This window comes from Cololabis saira, chromosome 12 (assembly GCF_033807715.1).
Source record: "Cololabis saira isolate AMF1-May2022 chromosome 12, fColSai1.1, whole genome shotgun sequence".
Taxonomy (NCBI): domain Eukaryota; kingdom Metazoa; phylum Chordata; class Actinopteri; order Beloniformes; family Belonidae; genus Cololabis; species Cololabis saira.
In genome coordinates this window covers 46,090,429-46,102,730 of record NC_084598.1, presented here as the reverse complement: position 1 = coordinate 46,102,730, position 12,302 = coordinate 46,090,429, and positions in this window count along the sequence as shown.

Genomic DNA, 12,302 nt, shown 5'->3' with positions numbered 1-12,302 from the left:
TAGTACTACTACTACAGTACAGAGCTAGTACTACTACTACTACAGTACAGGACAGAGCTAGTACTACTACTACAGTACAGGACAGAGCTAGTACTACTACTACAGTACAGAGCTAGTACTACTACTACAGTACAGGACAGAGCTAGTACTACTACTACAGTACAGTACAGAGCTAGTACTACTACTACAGTACAGGACAGAGCTAGTACTACTACTACTACTAAAGTACAGAGCTAGTACTACTACTACAGTACAGAGCTAGTACTACTACTACTACAGTACAGGACAGAGCTAGTACTACTACTATAGTACAGAGCTAGTACTACTACTACAGTACAGTACAGAGCTAGTACTACTACTACAGTACAGAGCTAGTACTACTACTACAGTACAGTATCGAGCTAGTACTACTACTACAGTACAGGACATAGCTAGTACTACTACTACAGTACAGGATCGAGCTAGTACTACTACTACAGTACAGGACAGAGCTAGTACTACTACTACAGTACAGGACAGAGCTAGTACTACTACTACAGTACAGTACAGAGCTAGTACTACTGCAGTACAGGACAGAGCTAGTACTACTACTACTACTACAGTACAGAGCTAGTACTACTACTACAGTACAGTATCGAGCTAGTACTACTACTACAGTACAGGACAGAGCTAGTACTACTACTACTACAGTACAGGACAGAGTTAGTACTACTACTACAGTACAGGACAGAGCTAGTACTACTACTACAGTACAGGACAGAGCTAGTACTACTACAGTACAGGACAGAGCTACTACTACTACTACAGGACAGAGCTAGTACTACTACTACAGTACAGGACAGAGCTAGTACTACTACTACAGTACAGGACAGAGCTAGTACTACTACTACAGTACTGGACAGAGCTAGTACTAGTACTACAGTACAGGACAGAGTTAGTACTACTACTACTACAGTACAGGACAGAGCTAGTACTAGTACTACAGTACAGGACAGAGTTAGTACTACTACTACTACAGTAGTAGATAAGATAAGATAATCCTTTATTTCTTCCTCAATGGGGAAACTCACTTTTGTTTAGCAGCAGTAACTCAACTCACACATGAAGGGGAGGGGTAAAAAAGTAAAAGGTAAAACATATATACAATTACAAAGTATGCACAGTATATACATTAAATTGAAAACAGAAACCGTGCAAAACAGCAGGTAGAATGTTTGTGAGGAAACAGACAGATATTTAACATATGGTTATTGTTATTGACCGTGTTACTGTCCCTTAATACTGAGATCTGGCTGGTTGTAGAGTCTGATGGAGCTGATGGAGCTGACGGAGCTGATGGAGCTGATGGAGCTGACGGAGCTCTCCATGGTCCTGACGGAGCTCTCCATGGTCCTGACGGAGCTCTCCATGGTCCTGACGGAGCTCTCCATGGTCCTGACGGAGCTCTCCATGGTCCTGACGGAGCTCTCCATGGTCCTGATGGAGCTCTCCATGGTCCTACTACAGTACAGGACAGAGCTAGTACTACTACTACAGTACAGGACAGAGCTAGTACTACTACTACAGTACAGTACAGAGCTAGTACTACTACTACAGTACAGTACAGAGCTAGTACTACTACTACAGTACAGAGCTAGTACTACTATTACAGTACAGGACAGAGCTAGTACTACTACTACAGTACAGTACAGAGCTAGTACTACTACTACAGTACAGTACAGAGCTAGTACTACTACTACAGTACAGAGCTAGTACTACTATTACAGTACAGGACAGAGCTAGTACTACTACTACAGTACAGTACAGAGCTAGTACTACTACTACAGTACAGTACAGAGCTAGTACTACTACTACAGTACAGAGCTAGTACTACTATTACAGTACAGGACAGAGCTAGTACTACTACTACTACAGTACAGAGCTAGTACTACTACTACAGTACAGGACAGAGCTAGTAGTACTACTACTACAGTACAGAGCTAGTACTACTACTACTACAGTACAGAGCTAGTACTACTACTACAGGTCAGAGCTAGTACTACTACTACAGTACAGGACAGAGCTAGTAGTACTACTACAGTACAGGACAGAGCTAGTACTACTACTACAGTACAGAGCTAGAACTACTACTACTACTAAAGTACAGAGCTAGTACTACTACTACTACAGTACAGAGCTAGTACTACTACTACAGGTCAGAGCTAGTACTACTACTACAGTACAGGACAGAGCTAGTAGTACTACTACAGTACAGTACAGAGCTAGTACTACTACTACAGTACAGAGCTAGTACTACTACTACAGTACAGGACAGAGCTAGTACTACTACTACAGGACAGAGCTAGTACTACTACTACAGTACAGGACAGAGCTAGTACTACTACTACAGTACAGTACAGAGCTAGTACTACTACTACTACAGTACAGGACAGAGCTAGTACTACTACTACTACAGTACAGAGCTAGTACTACTACTACTACAGTACAGAGCTAGTATTACTACTACTACAGTACAGTACAGAGTTAGTATTACTACTACTACAGTACAGGACAGAGCTAGTACTACTACTACAGTACAGGACAGAGCTAGTACTACTACTACAGTACAGGACAGAGCTAGTACTACTACTACAGTACAGGACAGAGCTAGTACTACTACTACTACAGTACAGAGCTAGTACTACTACTACAGTACAGGACAGAGCTAGTAGTACTACTACTACAGTACAGAGCTAGTACTACTACTACTACAGTACAGAGCTAGTACTACTATTACAGTACAGGACAGAGCTAGTACTACTACTACAGTAGAGGACAGAGCTAGTACTACTACTACTACAGTACAGAGCTAGTACTACTACTACAGTACAGGACAGAGCTAGTACTACTACTACAGTACAGAGCTAGTACTACTACTACAGTACAGGACAGAGCTAGTACTACTACTGCAGTACAGTACAGAGCTAGTACTACTACTACAGTACAGTACAGAGTTAGTACTACTACTACAGTACAGGACAGAGCTAGTACTACTACTATAGTACAGTACAGAGCTAGTACTACTACTACAGTACAGTACAGAGTTAGTACTACTACTACAGTACAGGACAGAGCTAGTACTACTACTGCAGTACAGAGCTAGTACTACTACTACAGTACAGAGCTAGTACTACTACTACAGTACAGAGCTAGTACTACTACTACAGTACAGGACAGAGCTAGTACTACTACTACAGTACAGAGCTAGTACTACTACTACAGTACAGGACAGAGCTAGTACTACTACTACAGTACAGAGCTAGTACTACTACTACAGTACAGGACAGAGCTAGTACTACTACTACAGTACAGGACAGAGCTAGTACTACTACTACAGTACAGGACAGAGCTAGTACTACTACTACAGTACAGAGCTAGTACTACTACTACAGTACAGAGCTAGTACTACTACTATAGTACAGAGCTAGTAGTACTACTACTACAGTACAGGACAGAGCTAGTACTACTACTACTACTACTACAGTACAGAGATAGTACTACTACTACAGTACAGGACATAGCTAGTAGTACTACTACAGTACAGGACAGAGCTAGTACTACTACTACTACACTACAGTACAGAGCTAGTACTACTACTACAGTACAGAGCTAGTACTACTACTACAGTACAGGACAGAGCTAGTACTACTACTACAGTACAGGACAGAGCTAGTACTACTACTACAGTACAGTACAGAGCTAGTAGTGCTACTACAGTACAGGACAGAGCTAGTACTACTACTACAGTACAGGGCAGAGCTAGTACTACTACTACTACTACAGTACAGAGCTAGTACTACTACTACAGTACAGAGCTAGTACTACTACTACTACTACAGTACAGAGCTAGTACTACTACTACAGGACAGAGCTAGTACTACTACTACAGTACAGGACAGAGCTAGTACTACTACTACAGTACAGTACAGAGCTAGTACTACTACTACAGTACAGAGCTAGTACTACTACTACAGTACAGGACAGAGCTAGTACTACTACTACAGTACAGTACAGAGCTAGTACTACTACAGTACAGGACAGAGCTAGTACTACTACTACAGGACAGAGCTAGTACTACTACTACAGTACAGGACAGAGCTAGTACTACTACTACAGTACAGGACAGAGCTAGTACTACTACTACAGTACAGAGCTAGTACTACTACTACTACAGTACAGTACAGAGCTAGTACTACTACAGTACAGGACAGAGCTAGTACTACTACTACAGTACAGAGCTAGTACTACTACTACTACAGTACAGGACAGAGCTAGTACTACTACTACAGTACAGAGCTAGTACTACTACTACTACAGTACAGTACAGAGCTAGTACTACTACTACAGTACAGGACAGAGCTAGTACTACTACTACAGTACAGAGCTAGTACTACTACTACTACAGTACAGGACAGAGCTAGTACTACTACTACTACAGTACAGAGCTAGTACTACTACTACAGTACAGGACAGAGCTAGTACTACTACTACAGTACAGGACAGAGCTAGTACTACTACTACAGTACAGGACAGAGCTAGTACTACTACTACAGTACAGGACAGAGCTAGTACTACTACTATAGTACAGGGCAGAGCTAGTACTACTACTACAGTACAGAGCTAGTACTACTACTACTACAGTACAGGACAGAGCTAGTACTACTACTACTACAGTACAGAGCTAGTACTACTACTACAGTACAGGACAGAGCTAGTACTACTACTACAGTACAGGACAGAGCTAGTACTACTACTACAGTACAGGACAGAGCTAGTACTACTACTACAGTACAGGACAGAGCTAGTACTACTACTACAGTACAGGGCAGAGCTAGTACTACTACTACAGTACAGAGCTAGTACTACTACTACTACAGTACAGTACAGAGCTAGTACTACTACTACTACTACTACAGTACAGAGCTAGTACTACTACTACAGTACAGAGCTAGTACTACTACTACTACAGTACAGGACAGAGCTAGTACTACTACTACAGTACAGAGCTAGTACTACTACTACAGTACAGGACAGAGCTAGTACTACTACTACAGTACAGGACAGAGCTAGTACTACTACTACAGTACAGGACAGATCTAGTACTACTACTACTACTACAGTACAGAGCTAGTACTACTACTACAGTACAGAGCTAGTACTACTACTACAGTACAGAGCTAGTACTACTACTACTACAGTACAGGACAGAGCTAGTACTACTACTACAGTACAGGACAGAGCTAGTACTACTACTACAGTACAGAGCTAGTACTACTACTACAGTACAGGACAGAGCTAGTACTACTACTACAGTACAGTACAGAGCTAGTACTACTACTACAGTACAGTACAGAGCTAGTACTACTACTACTACAGTACAGGACAGAGCTAGTACTACTACTACAGTACAGTACAGAGCTAGTACTACTACTACAGTACAGTACAGAGCTAGTACTACTACTACTACAGTACAGTACAGAGCTAGTACTACTACTACAGTACAGGACAGAGCTAGTACTACTACTACAGTACAGAGCTAGTACTACTACTACTACAGTACAGGACAGAGCTAGTACTACTACTACTACAGTACAGAGCTAGTACTACTACTACAGTACAGGACAGAGCTAGTACTACTACTACAGTACAGGACAGAGCTAGTACTACTACTACAGTACAGGACAGAGCTAGTACTACTACTACAGTACAGGACAGAGCTAGTACTACTACTACAGTACAGGGCAGAGCTAGTACTACTACTACAGTACAGAGCTAGTACTACTACTACTACAGTACAGTACAGAGCTAGTACTACTACTACTACTACAGTACAGAGCTAGTACTACTACTACAGTACAGAGCTAGTACTACTACTACTACAGTACAGGACAGAGCTAGTACTACTACTACAGTACAGAGCTAGTACTACTACTACAGTACAGGACAGAGCTAGTACTACTACTACAGTACAGGACAGAGCTAGTACTACTACTACAGTACAGGACAGAGATAGTACTACTACTACTACAGTACAGGACAGAGCTAGTACTACTACTACAGTACAGAGCTAGTACTACTACTACAGTACAGGACAGAGCTAGTACTACTACTACAGTACAGGACAGAGCTAGTACTACTACTACAGGACAGAGCTAGTACTACTACTACAGTACAGGACAGATCTAGTACTACTACTACTACTACAGTACAGAGCTAGTACTACTACTACAGTACAGAGCTAGTACTACTACTACAGTACAGAGCTAGTACTACTACTACTACAGTACAGGACAGAGCTAGTACTACTACTACAGTACAGGACAGAGCTAGTACTACTACTACAGTACAGAGCTAGTACTACTACTACAGTACAGGACAGAGCTAGTACTACTACTACAGTACAGTACAGAGCTAGTACTACTACTACAGTACAGTACAGAGCTAGTACTACTACTACTACAGTACAGGACAGAGCTAGTACTACTACTACAGTACAGTACAGAGCTAGTACTACTACTACAGTACAGTACAGAGCTAGTACTACTACTACTACAGTACAGAGCTAGTACAACTTTTGCAGTACAGGACAGAGCTAGTACTACTACTACAGTACAGGACAGAGCTAGTACTACTACTACAGTACAGGACAGAGCTAGTACAACTTTTGCAGTACAGGACAGAGCTAGTACTACTACTACAGTACAGGACAGAGCTAGTACTACTACTACAGTACAGGACAGAGCTAGTACAACTTTTGCAGTACAGGACAGAGCTAGTACTACTACTACAGTACAGTACAGAGCTAGTACTACTACTACAGTACAGTACAGAGCTAGTACTACTACTACAGTACAGTACAGAGCTAGTACTACTACTACAGTACAGGACAGAGCTAGTACTACTACTACAGTACAGGACAGAGCTAGTACTACTACTACAGTACAGGACAGAGCTAGTACTAATACTACAGTACAGGACAGAGCTAGTACAACTTTTGCAGTACAGGACAGAGCTAGTACTACTACTACAGTACAGTACAGAGCTAGTACTACTACTACAGTACAGGACAGAGCTAGTACTACTACTACTACTACAGTACAGAGCTAGTACTACTACTACAGTCCAGGACAGAGCTAGTACTACTACTACAGTACAGGACAGAGCTAGTACTACTACTACAGCAGTAGTAGTAGATAAGATAAGATAAGATAAGATAATCCTTTATTTCTCCCTCAATGGGGAAACTCACTTTTGTTAGCAGCAGTAGTGACAATTTTCACCTGTTTCAAGTAAATTTTCACTTGAAATAAGTAGAAAAATCTGCCAGTGGGACAAGATTTATCTTCTCATTACAAGCAAAAAAATCTTGTTCCACTGGCAGATTTTTCTACTTATTTTAAGTGAAAATCTACTTGAAACAGGTGGAAATTGTTGTTTTTTCCTTGTTTTAAGTGTAATGAGATTTTTTTGACTAAAAATGAGACATTTTAACTAGAAATAAGACAAATATTCTTGTTAGGATTTTGAGTTTTTGCAGTGAGGGGAATAGCAGGCAGGCTTGAGGTGGAGATGAAATATTCTCCTGAGCTGAAATCCTCTTCGTTATAGTTCCAATTTGAAGCCACAATTGCATTTTTCTTGAACCCTCTACTTTTAAAAATATTTTAAAGTTAATCCAGTGTTTCTAAATTCCGGTCCTCGTGGGCCACTGTCCTGCATGTTTGAGATGTTTCCTGCACCAACACACCTGATTCTAATTAAAGGTCCTCATTAGCCTCATTAGTCACCAAGGCTGAATTCCAATCTCCACCCTAAACCCTCCAGCCCTGAACCCTCACAGACTTTAGTGACGTCAGCTGTACGTGATCAAGTGTGAGAGGGTGTGAGGGCTCCAAATGGTAGAAATAGGAATGGGACAGCACTTAGTAGAAACCGGAAACACGGCAGATCCATTTTTTTTACTAAACTTTATTTAACATTTCAATTTACAAAATTCCTAGTCAGATAAGAATGTTACGTACCGGCATTATAAGTTTGGGAATGATCATCCTACGGATGTTTGAAAACAAATTGGTAGCCTATATAAAGGAGCATAAAATTCAACAAAGAATACAATTTAAACATGCGGACAGTACAATATGTATTTCCTTGTTAATGTAGTGTCTTTCTTTCAATCTACCCATACCAGCACATCCAGTATGCCAGGCTCAATCACAGAGTAATTTCATTTTTGTAAGAGCGTATAAACTGATGGTATCCTGAGTTAAATATTCCAGCTGTGTTATTACCATCTAATATTACTTTCCATTTTGAGCATGATGTCATTTCATTTTTGGAAGAGAGCGTAAAAAATTATGGTAACCTGAGCTAAATATTTCACTATTTACTGCAACGTTTTTTTTCAACTTGCTTAAATTGTTAGAATTTTGTGGTCATAAATAAATGAATAATCAAATTACTGCCTGACTTGTTTGTGTTGGATCTAAAACTGTCTTGCTAGTATTTACATGTATGCATTTCTGTTAACAAAGGGAATCTTAATTCAAATACTGTACTCAGATTAAAGAAAAGCAAGTCTCGTTTATTCAACACCAGCAGGTCAACTGAGGATTTGTCTAATATAAAATGAAAACAAAAAAATTGAACCTCAAATTCTAAATAAAAAAATGATGAAGAAAACTACATTTTGTCCTCCATCTTCCCAAAAATGTCAATGAGCTTAGATAACTGGTCATCCCTCTTCTTGTCCCTCTCCTCCTCCTTTTCATCCAGCTCCCTCAGCCTCTTTTCTTGTCTTTAGTCTTGAAGAAAGTCCAAAACTTAATTTGTACTTTTTTTGGTTTTCTTCCCTCCGTTTGTTGGTCGCTCCCTGTTTGTAAAGGAAATAATAGGACCGTTGAAAAATCATCACGGGACAACAGTTTCTGAATTTAAATCACCAGTGGGCTATGTATTTATACTTACAGGTGAACTTCTTTCATCTCGCAGTCGCACATGGTTCCTTTTCCTCCGCCCCCTGTTTTGTTTACATTCTCCCTGGTAACCTCCTGTCATGTCACAACGCAATGAACTGTGGGTAATTCCCTTTCCAAAAGTCTGCGGAGATGCTGACTTACAGGAAGTGAGCAGTAAGGGCTCAAAATGTCTGCCAGGAGCCCTCGCGCACTTAACGACTTTAGGAATGGGACAGCCCTGAACCCTTAACGACTTTAGGAATGGGACAGCCCTGAACCCTTAACGACTTTAGGAATGGGACAGCCCTGAACCCTTAACGACTTTAGGAATGGGACAGCCCTGAACCCTTAACGACTTTAGGAATGGAACAGCCCATTATGCAAGTCGCGGGAGCACGTAAGTCTGTGAGGGTGGAGATTGGAATTCAGCCCAAGGTCTGCACAACTCTGTTGTTGACACAGGTACTTGTATCACGGTGTGCTGAAGCAGGAAACATCTAAAACATGCAGGACAGGGACGAGGACCAGAATTGAGAAACACTGAGTTAATCTAATCTATTGTTTTTAATTACCACTTTCCTCTTCGTACCACTAGAGGGAGCTCACGTACCACTGGTGCTACGCGTAGCACAGTCTCAGAGTCTAGGGCTTTGATTTTCTAACCACTTGTTTTATTTATTTAGTTTTTTTTTATTTTATATGTATTTTCTTCCTTTATACTTGTTTATATTTTTCATATATTCTTAAATTGACTTTGGTGTATATTGTTACTTTTCTGCCGGACCAAGTACATTTCCCCACTTTGGTATTAATAAAAAAAACCATAACAACTTCCAGAGATTCCATTTTTAAACGCAATGATTTTATATCTCCACTAGAGGGAGACATGTATTTAAACTTTTAATTATTCGTCCAGTTTATTTTCTGAGCCACTAGATGGAGACAAACTATTTTTAATATTTACTGCTTTTTTGTTCTTTAAAACATTCAACACTCCACTGCAGATTATTCCTTGTTTTTAAACACACTTTTTTATTTTTCAACAAGCACTTAGACAGTCCTCAAGTTACTTTCTGTCAGACTTTATAAATGTCTCAGATGATTTAAAACATCACTTTTTCTTTACCGTTACAGGTTGCAAACATACATTCAGTTCAGGGTTCTCTGGACAGAAATGCTCACACATTAAATATTAGCATTTACAGGATTTCTAACCTCAGAAACTCCAACCCAAGTGAAATGGATTTGTTCTGTGACTCGAACTCAAGACAGGCAGGTACTTTATTGATCCTGGAGAAAGTTTGGGAACTCAGCAGCACTCACGCAATAAAGAGACAAAGGTATTAAAAATAAGAAAAGGGTCAAGTTAAAATTAAAGACATAAAATTGCAAATGGAGAATCATGATAGAGAGTACAACAAATTGAAATAATAAAGTGTCGTGACGTCAAAAGTAGGTTGAATTAAAGTAAAGTAACAAAAGCACTTAAACTGACACGTGTCCACTAAAATGACGAGACATGATTTAAGAATGCACGTGAACATTTACCCCTCTTTTTATTGGAGACAGACATGTCTAGTGATATTTAAATTCCCTCTAAAACCTTAACAGAGTGACGTGAGGTCCAGATATATGGTTTGTTATCTGAGGGCAGCACCATGCCATACAGGCTTCATTTGAATAAAACATTTAAGTAAAGCTAAATATGATTTATATCATAAACACTGACATCATCATTTAGAAGAAAAAAAGAAAAATGCACATTTTCTTAAATGTTTTGGCCTTAATCTCTTTAAACTGCCAACGTCCTGTTATTTCCATTTGCCTTTGATCCATAGATGGAAACTACAAACTAGTGAGATGGAGAACGCTGCTCCACGGCTGTGATGATGTCTTCAGTCGGACCATCATCTACCTGGCTGGTCTCCATGACAACACAGCATCTAGTGTTGGGTCACTGTTCATGGCCGGTATCCAGAAGTCTGGACTTCACCTCCAGGGTCAGATGTGATCATGGTCTGAAATCCCTGCTGCTGCTGGTTTGATGCTGAAGAGGCCAGGATGAAACAGACGCAGCGTTATTCCTGGCAGGTCAGAGCAGGACCAGAGGACGGAGAGACGGGGGCTGGAATCCAGTTGTGTCATTTAATTTACTCTTTTTAACTCCATGGAGCAGCACAGGTTGTTAGATTCTCTTCATCAGTTACATTTATTTTGTCTTCACTACATCTATTTCCCGTGGATTCAGAGGCGTCTCTGAACCTCCGAACCGCTGCTTGTGCATTTAACGGGTGGAGGAACGTTGGGATCCAGATTTACCTTTTCCTCTTCTTCCACAGCCGAAGACTGGAGCTCTGCAGAGGAATGAAGACTGGAGCTCTGCAGAGGAACGAAGACTGGACCTCTGCAGAGGAACGAAGACTGGAGCTCTGCAGAGGAATGAAGACTGGAGCTCTGCAGAGGAATGAAGACTGGAGCTCTGCAGAGGAATGAAGACTGGACCTCTGCAGAGGAATGAAGACTGGAGCTCTGCAGAGGAACGGAGACTGGATTTCTGCAGAAGAATGAAGAGTGGAGCTCTGCAGAGGAATGAAGACTGGAGCTCTGCAGAGGAATGAAGACTGGAGCTCTGCAGAGGAATGAAGACTGGAGCTCTGCAGAGGAATGAAGACTGGAGCTCTGCAGAGGAACGAAGACTGGAGCTCTGCAGAGGAACGAAGACTGGAGCTCTGCAGAATGAAGACTGGACCTCTGCAGAGGAATGAAGACTGGACCTCTGCAGAGGAACGTGGGACGACCAGTTCCAACACATCCCAGTCGTCGCAGCTCGGCCTCCCAGAGTAAGTCCCAGCACCATCTCTTGATCTCTCTCCACTCGGTACACTGATACAAATATTGTGCTTGATCTACTTAAAAAAAATAAGTCATTGTTTTGCATGAGATTATTATTTAGATCAAGAAAGACTAGTCTTTGTATAAACCACTTAATTTTTGGTATGTAAATAACACATTTTGCAAGTACAGTTAACTTAATTGTGTTAAGTTGACTTTATTTATCGAAATTAAGTTGACTTTACTTGCAAATGAATTTTGTACATACTAATAGTTTATACAAAGACTAGTCTTTCTTGATCTACATAAAAATCTCATGCAAAAAAGTTGCCTTAATTTTTTTAAAGTAGATCAAGCAAGATATTTTTTACTGTGGTTTTTCTACTTCAACAAATAAAGCATATTAATTAAATTAAAGGAAAGGTAAATACAACAAGATCATTGCTTGTTGTTTGTGTGTAAATGAAAAGATTACTG